The sequence below is a fragment of the Hippocampus bargibanti genome, linkage group LG14, assembly GCF_051943395.1.
Source record: "Hippocampus bargibanti isolate YZ-2025 linkage group LG14, ASM5194339v1, whole genome shotgun sequence".
In the NCBI taxonomy this organism is placed as follows: domain Eukaryota; kingdom Metazoa; phylum Chordata; class Actinopteri; order Syngnathiformes; family Syngnathidae; genus Hippocampus; species Hippocampus bargibanti.
The window spans coordinates 4,075,223-4,093,468 of record NC_142747.1 but is presented as its reverse complement, the minus strand read 5'-3'; the positions used below and the strand labels follow the sequence as shown (position 1 = coordinate 4,093,468).

Genomic DNA, 18,246 nt, shown 5'->3' with positions numbered 1-18,246 from the left:
TTGGCCTTTTATTCACACCTCTCTGGGTCTCCGTCAATTGACTCACATCTTTCCGAGCCGCCTTGATCTTGGCCTCCAACCGTCTTTTCCATGGTGGGTAATGAATCTCGTGGCTCTCATGGTTGCTCTTGTAGCCAAGCATGTCTAGGATCACTGATGCTGAGGTGTATATCAGCTCATTGGTTTCCGTGATCGTTCCGGTCGGGATCGTTCTCAGTGCTGCATTCACAGTTTCCATGAGACTTTCAGGTGGTACTTCACATAGCCGTTGTAATCGGTGCCTTCGCTGCCCAGTTTTCATTCTTGCCATGATCTTATCTCTCAGGTCATTTGCTGCCTCGCTCAGCATTTCATTCATTGGGGCTGGCTTCCCAATCTCATTATTCATTGGGGCTTGCCTCCCAATCTCTGGTTGAACCTCTTCCTGTGATGTGGCAGCCTGGGGCCCTTCACCTCGGAATTTGTGTTGTACCTCATCAATCTCAAGTTGTGATAGCAATTGCCGTTTGTGGATATTGGAACACTGAGCTACTAGTTGTTTTGTGGTCAACCGTGACTGTGGGTTTCGAAGTAACCATTCAGCCCCCATTCTCCGCATGTAACCCCTCTGACTAGGGTTGCTTGAGTAGTAGCATTCCAACAGAGCCATGTTATCGCATCTCGTCCATCTCCGCTTTGTTCCAGTAGCCCATTTTTCATCAGGGTGCTCTGGTTCCCCAGCACCTGACGCAGACCTTGTTTGGCCGGGCGATGTCTGAGCCGGCATGTCATTCCATTTATTGTCTCTCATCATTGTATGAGGTAGGCATTAGCGTGAAGGGTCTTGCCCAAGGACCCACACTGGATGATGTCATTGTGCTCATTTTCTCTGCACAAGTGGGATTCGAACCCTCGTCTCCCATATGCCAAACCGATGCATTATCAACTGAGCTATCCAGCCGCTATATTTTTATAAAAAAAAAAAAAAAAAAAAATCCTCGTCTCACCCACCATGGGTGGTGTCTGTCCCCATTTCAGCTCGGGTCCTCTACCAGAGGCCAGGAAGCTTGAGGGTTCTGCGCAGTATCCGTGCTGTTCCCAGCACTGCGCTTTTCTGGACCGAGATATCCGATGTTGTTCCCGGGATCTGTTGCAACCACTCGTCGAGTTTGGGGGTCACTGCCCCAAGTGCTCCGACCACCACAGGCACGACTGTCACCTTTACCTTCCAGGCTCTCTCCAGCTCCTCTCTGAGCCCTTGGTATTTCTCGATTTTCTCATGTTCCTTCTTTCTGATGTTCCCATCACTCGGGACCGCTACATCCACGACAACGGCTTTCCTTTCCCCTTTATCTATGACCACGATATCTGGTTGGTTGGCCATTACCATCTTGTCAGTCTGTATCTGGAAGTCCCACAGGATTTTTGCTCGGTCATTCTCCACCACCTTGGGAGGTGTTTCCCATTTTGACCTTGGGGTTTCCAGTCCATACTCCGCACAGATGTTTCGGTAGACTATGCCAGCCACCTGGTTATGGCGCTCCAAGTAGGCTTTCCCTGCCAGCATCTTACACCCTGCAGTTACGTGTTGGATTGTCTCAGGTGCCTCTTTGCACAACCTACACCTTGGGTCTTGTCTGGTGTGGTATATCCTTGCCTCTATGGCTCTGGTGTTCAGGGCCTGTTCTTGGGCAGCCAGGATGAGTGCCTCTGTGCTGTCCTTTAGGCCAGCCCTCTCTAGCCACTGATAGGATTTCTTGAGATCAGCCACTTCTGCTATGGTTCGGTGGTACATCCCGTGTAGGGGCTTTTCCTCCCATGATTGTCCCTCTTCCAGCACCTCATCCTCTGTTCCCCATTGACTGAGACATTCTCTGAGTACATCATCCGTTGGAGCCTTCTCTTTGATGTATTCATGGAGCTTGGATGTTTCATCCTGGACAGTGGCTCTCACATTCACTAGTCCCCGGCCTCCTTCCTTACGGCTTGTGTACAGTCTCAGGGTGCTGGACTTGGGATGGAACCCTCCGTGCATGGTGAGGAGTTTTCGGGTCTTAACATCTGTGGTCTGAAAATCTTCCTTTGGCCACCTTATTATTCCTGCAGGGTATCTGATCACTGGCAGGGCATAGCTGTTTATTGCCCGGGTCTTGTTCTTGCCATTGAGCTGGCTTCTGAGGACTTGCCTCACCCGCTGGAGGTATTTGGTCGTAGCGGCTTTCCTTGTTGCTAATTCGAGGTTGCCATTGGCCTGTGGTATACCGAGGTACTTGTAGCTGTTTTCAATGTCTGCTATTGTTCCTTCAGGGAGTGAGACCCCTTCAGTGTGAACTACCTTGCCCCTCTTAGTCACCATCCGACTACATTTCTCCAGCCCGAATGACATTCCGATATCACTGCTGTAGATCCTGGTTGTGTGGATCAGGGAGTCTATGTCCCTTTCGCTCTTAGCATACAGCTTGATGTCATCCATGTAGAGGAGGTGACTGATCGTAGCTCCAGTTCTGAGGCGGTATCCATAGCCTGTCTTGGCGATTATCTGGCTGAGGGGGTTCAGTCCTATGCAGAACAGCAGTGGGGAGAGTGCATCACCTTGGTATATGCCACATTTGATGGACACTTGCGTTAGTGGCTTGCCATTGGCTTCAAGTGTGGTTTTCCACATCCTCATCGAGTTTGCAACAAAGGCTCTCAGGGTCCTGTTGACCTTATACAACTCCAAGCATTCATTGATCCATGTGTGTGGCATCGAGTCATATGCTTTCTTGTAATCAATCCAGGCTGTGCACAGGTTGGTATGTCGGGACCTGCAGTCTTGAGCGACTGTTCTGTCAACCAGCAGCTGATGTTTATATATATATATATATATATATATATATATATATATATATATATATATATATATATATATATATATATATATATATATATATATATATATATATATATATATATATATATATATATATATATATATATATATATATATATAAAATCCTCGTCTCACCCACCATGGGTGGTGTCTGTCCCCATTTCAGCTCGGGTCCTCTACCAGAGGCCAGGAAGCTTGAGGGTTCTGCGCAGTATCCGTGCTGTTCCCAGCACTGCGCTTTTCTGGACCGAGATATCCGATGTTGTTCCCGGGATCTGTTGCAACCACTCATCGAGTTTGGGGGTCACTACCCCAAGTGCTCCGACCACCACAGGCACGACTGTCACCTTTACCTTCCAGGCTCTCTCCAGCTCCTCTCTGAGCCCTTGGTATTTCTCGATTTTCTCATGTTCCTTCTTTCTGATGTTCCCATCACTCGGGACCGCTACATCCACGACAACGGCTTTCCTTTCCCCTTTATCTATGACCACGATATCTGGTTGGTTGGCCATTACCATCTTGTCAGTCTGTATCTGGAAGTCCCACAGGATTTTTGCTCGGTCATTCTCCACCACCTTGGGAGGTGTTTCCCATTTTGACCTTGGGGTTTCCAGTCCATACTCCGCACAGATGTTTCGGTAGACTATGCCAGCCACCTGGTTATGGCGCTCCATGTAGGCTTTCCCTGCCAGCATCTTACACCCTGCAGTTACGTGTTGGATTGTCTCAGGTGCCTCTTTGCACAACCTACACCTTGGGTCTTGTCTGGTGTGGTATATCCCTGCCTCTATGGCTCTGGTGTTCAGGGCCTGCTCTTGGGCAGCCAGGATGAGTGCCTCTGTGCTGTCCTTTAGGCCAGCCCTCTCTAGCCAATGATAGGACTTCTTGAGATCAGCCACTTCTGCTATGTTCGGTGGTACATCCCGTGTAGGGGCTTTTCCTCCCATGATTGTCCCTCTTCCAGCACCTCATCCTCTGTTCCCCATTGACTGAGACATTCTCTGAGTACATCATCCGTTGGAGCCTTCTCTTTGATGTATTCATGGAGCTTGGATGTTTCATCCTGGACAGTGGCTCTCACACTCACTAGTCCCCGGCCTCTTTCCTTACGGCTTGTGTACAGTCTCAGGGTGCTGGACTTGGGATGGAACCCTCCGTGCATGGTGAGGAGTTTTCGGGTCTTAACATCCGTGGTCTGAATCTCTTCCTTTGGCCACCTTATTATTCCTGCAGGGTATCTGATCCCTGGCAGGGCATAGCTGTTTATTGCCCGGGTCTTGTTCTTGCCATTGAGCTGGCTTCTGAGGACTTGCCTCACCCGCTGGAGGTATTTGGTCGTAGCCGCTTTCCTTGTTGCTAATTCGAGGTTGCCATTGGCCTGTGGTATACAGAGGTACTTGTAGCTGTTTTCAATGTCTGCTATTGTTCCTTCAGTGTGAACTACCTTGCCCCTCTTAGTCACCATCCGACTACATTTCTCCAGCCCGAATGACATTCCGATATCACTGCTGTAGATCCTGGTTGTGTGGATCAGGGAGTCTATGTCCCTTTCGCTCTTAGCATACAGCTTGATGTCATCCATGTAGAGGAGGTGACTGATCGTAGCTCCATTTCTGAGGCGGTATCCATAGCCTGTCTTGGTGATTATCTGGCTGAGGGGGTTCAGTCCTATGCAGAACAGCAGTGGGGAGAGTGCATCACCTTGGTATATGCCACATTTGATGGACACTTGCGTTAGTGGCTTGCCATTGGCTTCAAGTGTGGTTTTCCACATCCTCATCGAGTTTGCAACGAAGGCTCTCAGGGTCCTGTTGACCTTATACAACTCCAAGCATTCATTGATCCATGTGTGTGGCATCGAGTCATATGCTTTCTTGTAATCAATCCAGGCTGTGCACAGGTTGGTATGTCGGGACCTGCAGTCTTGAGCGACTGTTCTGTCAACCAGCAGCTGATGTTTGGCACCTCTAGTATCTCGACTAATGCCTTTCTGTGCTTTGCTCATGTATTGATCCATGTGTCCACTTATCTTAGCCGCAATGATGCCTGACATGAGCTTCCATGTTGTGGAGAGACAGGTTATTGGCCGAGAGTTGGAAGGAACTGCACCCTTTGAGGAATCCTTCATGATCAGGATTGTTCGCCCTTCGGTTAGCCATCCTGGGTGAGTCCCATCCATCAGCAGCTGGTTCATTTGTGCTGCTAGGCGCTCGTGGAGAGCTGTGAGTTTCTTTAGCCAGTAGGTGTGGACCATATCCGGGCCTGGTGCCGTCCAGTTTTTCATACCTGAGACTGTTCCTTGTATATCTGCCGCTGTGATGGTAACTGGGTTCTGTTCAGGGAGGTTGCTGTGCTCCTCTTTCAGAGTCACCAGCCATTGTGCACTGCTGTTATGTGCGACCTCCTTCTCCCATATATATATATATGTAGACCGTATTTTCACGAGCAAAGGGCGCACCGTGTGAAAAGGCGCAGTCTCATTTATGTGTGCCATTTCATCTGTGCTGTATGTCATGCACATTAGCATATTTGACAATAAAGCTGACTTTGGCTTTGACTTTGACTTTGCATTTCTGTATTTAACATACACATTGAGCACACCGGCTGATAGGGCGCAAGTTTTATATACCGGTACATATCCTCTACTGCCATACGTATGTCCGCCTCACAACAACACACAGGCATACAAGTGTGCGTATTTAAAAAAACAGATCGGGAGCAAAACTGAGTTTGGTCGTGCGTTATTTATTGCGATATTTTGTCATCATCACTCAATAGGGGTCGGCATGGTGAAAAAAGAGCACATTACCGGTACCGACTTTTCCGAAAGCTCGAACCACCGTGTCAGCAGACACGTTAGCCCAAGCAACCACGATCCATTGGCAAACTGTGGCGTAACATACAGCCCTTTTCGTTTGCCTGAATAATGACGCCAGCTGGAAATGTCTTTTTAGGCAAAGTCTTTCTTTTAAAAAATGACAATCAGCGGAAGTTTCTCTCCGTTAGCATGGCAGCCAAGCAAAACAGGAAATGAAGCCTTTTCGCCAGCTTTCCAGAATAATTCGCCGTCCGTTGCTGCGCTGCCGTAGTCCTGGTCCGGATGGGAAAATGGCAGTTCCATAAAACGCCAGCACCAAGACGGACCTCCTTGGAAATGTTCAATTTTCATTTCCTCCGCTAGCGTTACTACTCTGAGTGGTATGGTGACAGTCGAAACGCTCTTTACGCTTGCTCTTAGCTCGCCGATCCATTGCTCGAAGCTTTCCTCCAACTCCGGCTACCTTGCCTTATGTCCGCGTATTATGTCACGGCGGCTCGATTCCCATGTTCCTCAGCATAGCTGATAGCCTTCAGTTTAAACTGAGCTTCATAAGCATGTCTCTTTGCCATTTTCAGGGTTGTTAAAACAGCAATGTTCTGCATAAAGCACATACCTCTTTGTTTATACACAAACCACGGCCACACATCCCCTCATATTCTCGACACGTCCTCCTTATGGTGATCGCTAATACGTCCGCACTACAGGGCGCACCGCACATTTTGATAAAAATCCGAGAGGTTTAATTGCGCCTTATGGTATATATATATATATATATATATATATATATATATATATATATATATATATATATATATATATATATATATATATATATATATATATATATATATATATATATATATATATATATATATATATTACAGCACAACACACATGAGGGTGCAGACATACATACACTATGGATAGATGTTGAATGTATCGACCTATTCATTGATGTGATATCAGGAGCCGGTATTTTTGGTAGTTGATCCGAATTGTATTCTGATATTGAGATTGTCGAATTGATGTTTTGATGAGAAAATATTGAGTCAGTAATAAATCATTGCCACTGAGTAAAGGTGAGTAACACACGTTTGTCTCGTCTCGTCTCTTCGTCGTCATTCACAGAACACCTTATTGACTCACAGTGCTCCCTGCCTGTGACTCATTTGGACCGACCTAGGTATCCCCTAGGCCTGAGGCCAATTACAATTGGGGGCTTCTGACCACCATAAATTTTGAACTCTCTACTGTGGAAGGAGCCGACCTGAGAGGAGGAGTTGAGGTTACACCTCTTCAACCGAGAGACATCCACACACTGGTTAGGAACGTCACCACTCCATCGCCATTCAGGATCATCGTCAACAGTTCAGGTGGTGCTCCTCCTGGACATGCCGTCTTATCCTCTGGTATGGGGGAGCAGGTGGTGAAGTACACTGATGTAGCTGCTCTGTTTCCACGTAGGGAGTTCACAATTTATGGTGGTCAGATTTCTGACACCGGGTCTGAACTGTCATACCGTAGCCTGTGTAGACAAATGGATGAGGGACTGACTACAAGAAGGGTTTTGCGAGTCTGAGGTATCTGCACTGTGTCGAAGATAACTAAACCTGGGACATTCCGAGACATGTTAAGTGATAAAGATTATCTTACAATGTCACAGTTAAAAACGTTTTTATGATCCCATATCAGAGACAAGAACAGCTCTGAGCTCTTCAAAGAGCTCAGAGCTCAGAGCAGTACCGCTATGCAGCAAGACAGGGAGTCTTCACAGCAGTTTTCGTTTAGACTCATGGGTTTGAAACAGTGTTATTTTTGAGTCGCAACAACCAGGTGCAGATTTTGATTACGATCAAAAACTTTTCCAAGGTACATTTCTGCACAGAATCTATCACGGGCTAAGTGAGAATAATTATCATGTCAGATGTGATCTCAAACCATTCCTTACTGATTTACAGGTTATTGGTGATGTTCTGTTCTGTTCTGCTCAAAGTAATCAAACTGACCAGATTAACCAGACCAACGTTGACTCTGAATTACAGGCTAAACGTGCTGCCATTCTCGAGCTGACTGCACAAGTGACCACACTGACCAAACACTTTGCTCAGGTTGTTAAACCCACAGAATCGGCGACTCAGGTAGAACCATGTGCATCCCTGACTCAATCCTCGACGCGACCCCAGACACCAACGAAAGAGACTAGGGGTGTCGGGCCTGTGTGCCAAAGAACATTAAGAGCTGCCCTCAAGAAAGGCACCGGGAAACGGGGGAAGGTCGCTGGAGTGAGGCTTCCAGTGACCAATGCCAATGACAAGCCTCCAGTACAAAGCAACTCAGTTGAACCAGTAACATCCGTAAGTCTGACGACGCAGTGCCAGTCAACAGCAAATAAATGTGTTGCACAACTAATTTACAAGCGATGTATGGTCTCATGTTCACTCTATGAGGTCCCACTCCAAATGCTGCTTGACTCAGGGTCTCAAGTGACCGTGGTGAGTAGGCCGTGGGTAGAGGAAGCACTGACCAACGTAACCATTCAGCCACCCTCATCCCTATTCCCGGACCAACCTTTTGAGGTATCTGCAGCGAATGGCACAGTGGTTCTGTCATGATGCTAAAAGAAATGTTAAATAATTTCGTGTTTTCTGGATTTTGGATGGGAGAAAGGTGTACATTTCTCCCCATCCAAAACAGTAGAGTCGGGCGACCACGTATTGTCTCTGAGAAGGTGATTGCAACCACCTGGGAATGGCCTATTGCCGCTGGGACCTGATTGGCCAGAAGCTCAGGTGAAGCACCTTTAAAACCACACTGAGCCAGTCACTTCGAGGAGGAAGAAGAGGGAGAAAGGACAGCGTGGAGAGGAGTGTTACCTGTGGTCAGCCGAAAACTGATATCCATTGAGACTTCAAATAAAGAAAACTCACAATACCCTTCCTTGATCTGGCTGAATGAACTTTTATCATCTTTCCACCTAATTGCTGTCTCGCTGCACAACAGGTTCCCTTTGATGTATGGACTAATGCTGATTGACAGATACGGAGTGGAAGCCACGGACATGCTGACATACAAGTTCCCATACTAATCAGTAAGAGTTGTGTTAACTGTCCTCTCTTGGGAAGCAATGTGATTGCAGAAATGATCAAAGAGAAGCCATGAGTGTCAGCGAACGCACAGTAGAGACCTTGATTTCTGTTCTCTAGATATTGGGCCCTGATTAGCCATTCCTCCAGTACACTGTGCGTGTCGGAAAGAAAGGACTCATTATTCCCGCGGGCAAGATATGTGAGGTGAAGTGCAGAGTCAGAGCATGGCCCAAGGGTGGAACAATGCTACTTGAGCCCAGTATAGAGAACAACTGCCCTGAGGGGCTAGAGCCGTTCTCTTCGTTACTACATGTACCCAGTGGCCCAACAAAAATTGTTAACATTCCCATTCAGAATGTTAGTAAACATGACATTAATCTTTCACAGAGAACTATTCTGGCCTCATTTGAGGAAGTTACTGAGGTCATGCCCTGTTCCAACAATCCAAAGCCGCTAAACAGTCCCACCGTTCAAACGTGACCAAAGACAAGTGGCATCCTTCGGTTGACCTGTCACATCTCAAGGAGGAAGAACAGGGTATTGCCAGAGACATGTTGTATGAAGAGTCAGATGTCTTTGCAACAGGTGAGGCTGATATAGGTTGCATTCCAAACCTGCAACTCAAGATCCAACTCAATGACAACAGTGGTGCAAAAGCGTTACAATGCCATTCCAAAACCCCTTTACAAAGAGGTCAAAGACTATGTGCAAAACCTACTTCACCATGGTTGGATAAGAAAATTCACTTCAGCATACTCATCCCCTGTGGTCTGTGTTAGGGAAAAAAGGTAAAACTTTGCGCCCGTGCGTTGACTTTCGGGAGCTAAATCGCAAAACTGTCCCCGATCACCACCCACTCCCACGCATTCAAGACCTGCTGGATAACCTGGGGGGCTACTCTTGGTTCTCAATACTCGACCAAGGCAGCGCTTACCACCAGGGTTTTGTTGATGAGAGTTTCAGGTATCTAACGGCTTTCAGCACCCCTTGGGGGCTGTAAGAGTGGCTCCGCCTCCCATTTGACATAAGTAATGCCCCAGCGGCCTTTCAAAGATGTATCGAGGGCGTTCTTGCTGGCCTGAGGGACGAATGCTGCTCTCCTTATCTGGATGACGTGCTTTGCTTTTCAAAATCATTTCATGAACACGTAGAGGACCTGAGGAAAGTGATTCACCGCCTGCGGGAGCATGGCATAAAGCTACGTCCAAATAAATGTGAACTGTTCAGACGACAAGTGAGGTACTTAGGTCATCTCGTATCAAGTGATGGTGTCCGCATAGACCCTAAAGACCTCGAAGCCGTTTTGCAGTTAAAAGAGAGCGAACCAAGCAATGTGGAGGAAGTCAGAGCTCTATTGGGCTTTTTGGGCTATTATAGATCCTTCGTACAGGACTTTGCTAGGATTGCATTGCCGCTGTTTAAACTTGTAGAGGGTGCCACTCAGCATGACCAGAGACCAGTTAAAACACTGCTGCACGTCAAAGGAAAGTCACCAAGTCAGGCCATCCTCCCTCTGGTACACCTGTCCAGTGGGCCCCCGAACACAGTGCTGTGGAGTCCCGCCTTGTAGATGTATTGACCAGTCCACCTATTTTAGCTTACCCAGACTTTAATTTGCCCTTTGTGTTAAATACTGACCCATCCAATGAAGGTCTGGGGTCTGTGCTTTATCAGCAGCAGGGAGATAAACTTTGCGTTGTTGCTCATCGATCCAGAACACTCTCGCCTTCAGAAAAAAATTACCATCCCCATTCTGGAAATTTGAGTTTCCGGCGTTGAAGTGGGCAATGTGCGACAAATTTCGAGATTATCTCTACTATGCACCCACATTCAATATGTCCACGGACAATAACCCCCTCACGTACGTCCTAAGCACAGCTAAACTCAATGCTGCCGGACATCGCTGGGTGGGTGAATTGCCGGATTTCCACTTCACAATAAAGTACAGGCAAGGCGAACGCTCATGCCGACACACTGTCGCATTATCCAGTTAAGCTGGAGGGACACACAGAGGAGTACACTGAAACTTTGCACCCAGACGTGTTTTCCACCATGTGGCAGGGGGACAAGGCTGTGGCTGAGGAGGATGTGCCATGGATGGCTGTGTTGCAATTCACCTCTGATGGTGAAGATGTTCTTCCGGTGACAGTCCCCGTTATCACTCCAGATGACATCAGAGCAGCTCAGGAAGAGGATGCATCAATGAGATAATAACACTGAAGATGAGGGGATGGAACCCCAATGACAAAGATAAAAGACACATGGGAACAGAGGGAAGGAGACTAGTACACGAATGGATTAGACCAGGGGTGTCAAAGTCATTTTTTGCCGCGGGCCAAATTGTAGTTATGGTTTCCTCTCGAGGGCCGTTATGAATTTGGGGAACCCATTAGAATGTTTAAATCCCTTCAAATATTACATATAGAGCACACAGCAAATTAATGAATAACTCATTTTCAAATCTGAAGTCAAGGATAATGACTTTTATTGTGGTTGACATCCAAAAATATGAAATTTGGGCTCAGATTTTAGCAATCATCATGGAAATTAACAAGTTTGATTTGCTTTCGCGGGCCGAAAAAAAATGATGTGGCGGGCCGGATTTGGCCCGTGGGCCTTGACTTTGACACCTGTGGATTAGACTCAAACTTGACAAGGGGATTTTATACAGGCAGGCGGGAATGGAAACAGCTCGTTCTCCCTAGTAAACTGAAGTTGACTGTGCTCAAACACCTGCATGATGACATGGGTCTTGTTGGAGCTGACAAGGTGATCAACCTTGCAAGGCAGAGGTTCTATTGGCCATTCATGCAGCACGACATAGAAAACTACATAATTCGCCGGTGTTCCTGCATTAAACAGAAACAATCCACCATTCCGGAAAAAAACACCCATGGGCTACATCACTACTAGTGCCCCATTTGAGCTCATTTCTCTTGATTATCTCCATCTTGAGCCAAATAAAGGAGGCTATGAGTATATTCTAGTCCTGGTAGACCACTTTACTTGTTTCACACAAGCCTACCCGACTAAGAATAAGTCAGGCAAGACTGCTGCTGAGAAAATCTTTAGTGATTTTATTCCACCGTTCTCTTATCCAGAGAGACTACATCATGATCAAGGTCGGGAGTTTGAAAACAGTCTATTCAAGCGGCTTCAACAGTTGTCCGGTATTGCGCATTCCCGAACCACCCCATACTATCCGCAGAGCAACCCTGAATAGAACACTGGTACAGATGCTCCACACTCTCCAAGAGGAAAGGAAAGCTGAGTCGAAAGACTCTTTGCCTCATGTAGTTCATGTGTACAACTGTACGAGACATGAGTCCACTGGCTATCCGCCATTCTTTCTCCTCTATGGAAGATCCCCCCGTTTGCCCATCGACTTAGTTTTTGGTCTGACAGCTGATGAAGAAGTAAAAAGCCGACAGGAATATGCATGTAAGTGGGCCTTTTTCGAACGCAAGATGCTTACAGAATTGCCTCCGAGAACAGTCAAAAGAGCTCTGGAAAAGGGAAGAAATACTATGACCGTGGTGTTAAAGGCATTGCACTCCAGCCAGGGCATTGTGTGCTTGTCAGGAACCTATCTGAGAGAGGTGAACCTGGTAAGCTCCGGGCTTCTTGGGAGGAAAGAGTCCACAGGGTCGTTGAAAGAGTGGGAGATGGACCAGTGTACAAGGTTCAGGCAGAAAACGGAGACAAAACTATCCGTCTGTTGCACCGTAACCTCCTGCTTTCTGTCAATGATTTGCCAGTTCAACAGCCCTGCAATGTGCAAAATAAACAGAAAAAACAGCTAGACACTTGGAAGTTGAACCGAATTGTATTCTGATATTGAAATTGCTGAGATTGTTTTGATGAGTAAATATGTAGTCGGTAATAAATGACTGCCGCTGAGTAAAGCTGAGTAATGTTTGTCTCGTCTCCTCTCTTCCTCGTCGTTCACCGAACACCATATTGACTCACAGTGCTCCCTGCCTGTGAGTCATTTGGACCGACCCAGGTATCCCCTAGGCCTGAGGCCGGTCACAACGGCGCAGTCACAGGATACGTTTTTCAGTGTGTGAGCAGTGGCAGCCACACGCTCCAGCATTCACTCAACCCAGAAGTAACTTAAATAGATAGAAAGCTAGTTAGCTAGCTAATAATAATAATAATAATAATAATAATAATAATAATAATAATAATAATAATAATAATAATAATAATAATAATACGTCTGTGTAAGCTCCCAGTCGTACAGGACTGGTCCATCGATGAGAAGGTTTCTTCAGCCGTCATCTGTACAAATATGAAGGTTTCGGACGTTTCGCCTCCTATCCAAGAGGCTTTGTCAGCGAACTAAAGTCTCACTGGTCGTATCGGCCCTATTTATATATCCCTAATGTCCAGACATGGCGGCGCCGGACACAGCTATGATAGGTCCCTATTCTCAGGTTGGGGGGAGCAGAGGACCACTCCCTGTGGCCCCACTGATTGTTCCTACATTCCTTAGTCAGGAATCTAATAGCACCCGTGCCATCCCATTGGCTGTGGTACAGGTTTTTTCAGTCTCCCAACAATGTGAGGAAACTGTGACACTGTCCTTCCCGATTTTCACCTGATGTGAATGAAAGCAATGTAAAACCATGAACAAGGAAATAAGGAAAATCACTCCAATCTTTAGAATGCATAGATGAAGAAGAAACAAACATTTCAAAGAAATTTGATGCCAATAATGTGTTAAGTTTTAATGTTAGAGATGTAATAATTATGAAATACATACTTGTGAGGGTTTGACGGGTGTGCAAACTGCTGTTTCACCCGGACAACCATTCTCAGCACCACTTTCATCAGTATGTTTAGTAGGACGGCTGTCAACTTCTACGCTGGTGATGTGAATTGAGGTAGGTTTTCTCACCTCCATTAACAATGTTGGAATTTCTGAGAAAGAATAATGAATACAAACTTATACAGATGGCAACTATAATGCAATGGGCATATTACACTGTAACCATGAAGACCGATATCCTCCGATTAGTTACAAAAAGGGCCTATCGTGACAAGTATAATAACAGGAACATGTTATGGGATTGACAGATACTTTATGTACGATAGCTGTAACGGGTTTGCTAACCTATGGTTTATTTACAGCAACAATCTGTGTAAATGATGCAGAGAGTGATTGATGGTTGACACACGCACAATCACATAGACAATTTGAAACCTCAATTACTCATTATTATGTGTGTGTGTGTGTGTGTGTGTGTGTGTGTGTGTGTGTGTGTGTGTGTGTGTGTGTGTGTGTGTGTGTGTGTGTGTGTGTGTGTGTGTGTGTGTGTGTGTGTGTGTGTGTGTGTGTGTGTGTGTGTGTGTGTGTGTGTGTGTGTGTGTGTGTGTGTGTGTGTGTGTGTGTGTGTGTGTGTGTGTGTGTGTGTGTGTGTGTGTGTGTGTGTGTGTGTGTGTGTGTGTGTGTGTGTGATTCTTGGAACATGCTTTGTGAATGCAGCATATATGGTCTGGGTATTGCTTAAAGGACAACCGACATCTTCGGACAAGTTGTGTCCATAATTTGTAAAATGGCTTCAAATGACTTCTACCGAGCGTATTTTAATAAGATTCCACCGCATATAGCTATATTTTACGTTTTAAGACTCGCGCTGAATATTCAGGAAGTCTTGTTTTTGAGTTGGTGACGAGTCTGTACGTGACGTCACAAAAGGAATGCCCCTGACTGATAAAAAGACAGATTGTAGGAGTTCTTCCATTACGTCAATGTATTTTGCTGTACTCGTTTGGTCTGAAAACCTTGTTTTGCACCCAAAAGCCGTCAGAAGAGGGCGTTCAAGCTCCATGTAGGGACTTTATCAGCCTGTGGGAACGGAGGTGGTCACAGGAGACGGCCATTTTGGGCCATTGTTTTGATTCTCCAGCAATGCAAGACGTATTGGCGAGATGTCACGAACTGGGGGAGGGACTTTTTGAAAATGCCCAATTCGCAGCTCAACTTTTTGCAGATTTTGGACGCTATAAAAGTTTTTATGATGTCAGTTAAGAAACAAAAAAGTGACGTATATATATACACACATATATATATATATATACAGTAAAGTCTCGTTATATCGATATTCTCGGGAGTCCGAAAAAATATCGATATAACCGGGACTATCGATATATCCGACCCTGCGCGCATGTAATTTTCTCCTTGCGTTCATAGAAATAGTATCGTAATAAGCGGTACTATTGATATAACCGATATCGATATAACGAGACTTTACTGTATATATATATATATATATATATATATATATATATATATATATATATATATATAGACTGGACTCTATGTAAGTTTTAATTGTTTATTGTAAATAATATAGACTTGAGAACCTATACTGCCTCCTGACATACACATCACAATTTGAGAGCGGTTCAGGCTAGGGCTGCATGACTTTGACAAAAAACACTAAATCCCATTTATTGACCAAATATTTTAATTGCAGTTGGATTCTTGACCCATCCATCCATCCATCCATCCATCCATCCATCCATCCATCCATCCATCCATCCATCCATCCATCCATCCATCTGAACATAATTAGAAAATATTAGATGAACATAGTTATATAGATATTTTATGATTAGTTTTTGATGTTTTAGCAACCTAAAACATCAAAAAACAATCATAAAATATCAAAGCAGCAACTCGGACCATCAAGTGAAATTGGTATTCAGATTATTGTCATTGACTGTATTGCATCGTGTGGAATTAAACTTTTGAGTAATTCACAGTTAGAAGAACTAAATGGTATCCACTGAGAATATAAAATGATACTTTGTTTTTTTCTTCTTTTCCATTTGCAGAATCTGCATGCTGACTGCAGCAATTCTGTTGGCAGATGTGTTTCTTCCCCACTCTTGTTTGAGGATGAATGTTCCAAAGAAGATGAAGCTCTCTTCAATGATGAACTTAATGCAATGAAGTGTCAACCAAATATCAATAACTATAGTCGTAGTGACTTGGATGACAGTGTTGCATCCACTGTTGAAAGTGAAAGAGAATCTTACCTTTTATTTGAAGATTGTCGTGATGAATCAGTACATGAAGAATCACGTTTTTAAAAAAATGGTCGTGAGCTGGAAAACAAAGACACACTTTATGCTGGTTCACGACTTACCCAATCTCAGAGTTTTCTACTTATACTTTCATTTGTTTTGAGACAAATACTCACAGGCATGGCTCTCTCAGCTCTCCTAGATTTGATCAATATTCACTGTCCAGAAAACACACAATTAACCTCAAACCATTTGTTCCTAAAAGAACTTCAGCCAGTAGAAAGTCATTTACAATGTCACATATTTTGTCCAAACTGAGTACTATATTGGTGACCAGGATGGTGATGGACAATGTGTTGTATGCAACACAACTTGGAATAAAACCAACTCACTGAAGAATGGAAACTACTTCATATATTTGCCAATCCAAACACAGTTTCAACATCTTCAGAGGGAAGATATTGTGCATTGTCTTAAGTCAAGAGATGGCACATCTAATTCTGACACTTTTGAAGATATTAGAAATGGTCAAATGTAATGTAATCTGAACAAAATTGGAGGGCCACTGGACTGCAGTCATGGATACTCCTTAACACTCAATTGTGTTGTGATGGCGTGCCTGCTTTCAAATCCTCACTCTTTGCGCAAATACAATGTTTTACTTTTTGGCTTGTGGTTTGGTGCTAAAAAGTCAAATGTCAATACTTTTTAAAGCCATTCATTTCAGACTGTCAAAAGTTGTCAACAGAGGGCTTTCAGATAACAGGCAATGGCACTTTGGAACAATGTAGAGTTATGGGTGCTCTTATGATGTGTGATTCAGTAGCTAGGCCCATACTTCAAAACATGACCCAGTTTAATGGCCAGTATGGATGCAGCCTCTGCTTGCACCCTGGTGAACAAGTTGAGAAAGGAAATGGCACAGTCAGGGTATACCCATACAAATATGTTCCAAAGAGGGACCGCACTTCAGCCATATGTGATGCAAAGGAGGCTTTATGTACCAAAAAACGGCATTGGTTAGTCTTTGTCACATTCATGTTCTTACTTTGCAAGGACATTATTTCAAAGGCGGATTTAAAAAAATGTGAAAAATTTGTTGTAGAATTTGTGAAACAATTTGAAACACTGTATGAAAATATTCATGTGTCATTTAATATACATTTATGTCTTCATTTACCACAGTCTGTAAGGAATTGGGGACCTTTGTGGGCCCTTTCTGGTTATATCTTTGAGTCATACAATTGTGAAATACTGAAAATGTTTCATGGCACTCAGTGTGTCCCTTTGCAGATAATGAAACAATTCACATATATTCAAGTTTTGCCTATTTTAGGAAATAAGTCACTCAAAAACGCTGTTCCCGAATGCATCTAGCTTTTTAGTAAATTAACTGGCGAATAAATAATGAAGCAGTTACATCGACTCGGTGATCAATTTGTAACCCTTGGTTTGCATTATTCTCGAGAACTGTCAAGTGAAGAGCGACTGATCATGAAAGAGCAACTTGCAGTCACTCCAAAAACACGTATTCAAAAAATATTCAAGAGAATTCTGGTCAACGGAGAGCTGTATTACTCTCAAGAGTGCACAGGGGTAATGAAAAGAAACAGCTTCACTGTACTGATGCAGAATGGAAATATCACTGCAGACTACCACATTCTTGTAGAGCAACATGGTAACAGAAGGTGCTTTGCTTTTGTGAGACAGTATGATAAATAACAGTATTCTGATCAATGTTGAAATGTAGTTTGTTTGAAAAGGAAGTTCCGTGGCAGGAAACAGATATTTAATGTCACACTGTTCAAAAGAAAATGTGTGCTCATTTTGCTCAAAAATTGCAAACCTCTATGCATGTGTTCCTCCAAGATCCAGTGAGGAGAATTTAAAATTTCATGACAAAGTACATGGCAATTCTGTAGACTCCCCAAATAAATTGTCTTTTTGGAAGACTACTTTTGTTTTTTGTCATGGTATTTTCGTCAAAAACTTTTAGACACTTATTTTATTTATTTGAGCAAGAGAACACTAGACAAAAACAATTAAAGGAAAAAATAAATTTCTAAACATTTTTGTTCACTCATGGAACTCATGCAGAGGTAGGATTAAGTCTATCTGACTCTCAGATCGTGTAATTTAAAATATATATGATTATATATTGCAATATGTTGTAAAATATAAAGACAAACCATTACATGTGAATAATATAGTGCAATTTTTTTGTCTCAATTGGAACACTTAAAAATATATTTACCAATATATACACATATATGGTCGATGAATATATTGACTTATATTAGAAAATACAATTCAACATCAAATATATGAAAATATATTATAACATGTATTGCATGATATTTTCCAATATATTTTCGTTTCATAAGGGAAGCCTCTTGGAAAAGAAGGGAAACGTTCGACACCTTCAAAGAAGTACAAGATGACGGCTGAAG

At 44.1% G+C, this 18,246-nt stretch overlaps 1 protein-coding gene across 10 annotated transcripts in view; it reads left to right on the top strand.

Moving 5' to 3' along the window:
- Nucleotides 1-17,808, top strand: part of LOC148888039 (putative nucleotidyltransferase MAB21L1) — a 47,913-nt gene extending 30,105 nt beyond the window's left edge. The window contains exons 1-4 of one of the 10 annotated variants that reach the window (XR_016117207.1): nt 6,595-8,026; nt 8,120-8,461; nt 8,673-8,760; nt 15,605-17,808. The gene's annotated coding sequence lies outside the window, so the exon portion shown is untranslated. The other 9 variants (XR_016117206.1, XR_016117200.1, XR_016117201.1 and 6 more) reach the window with 9 other exon arrangements.
- The last annotated feature ends 438 nt before the right edge of the window (nt 17,809-18,246 follow it).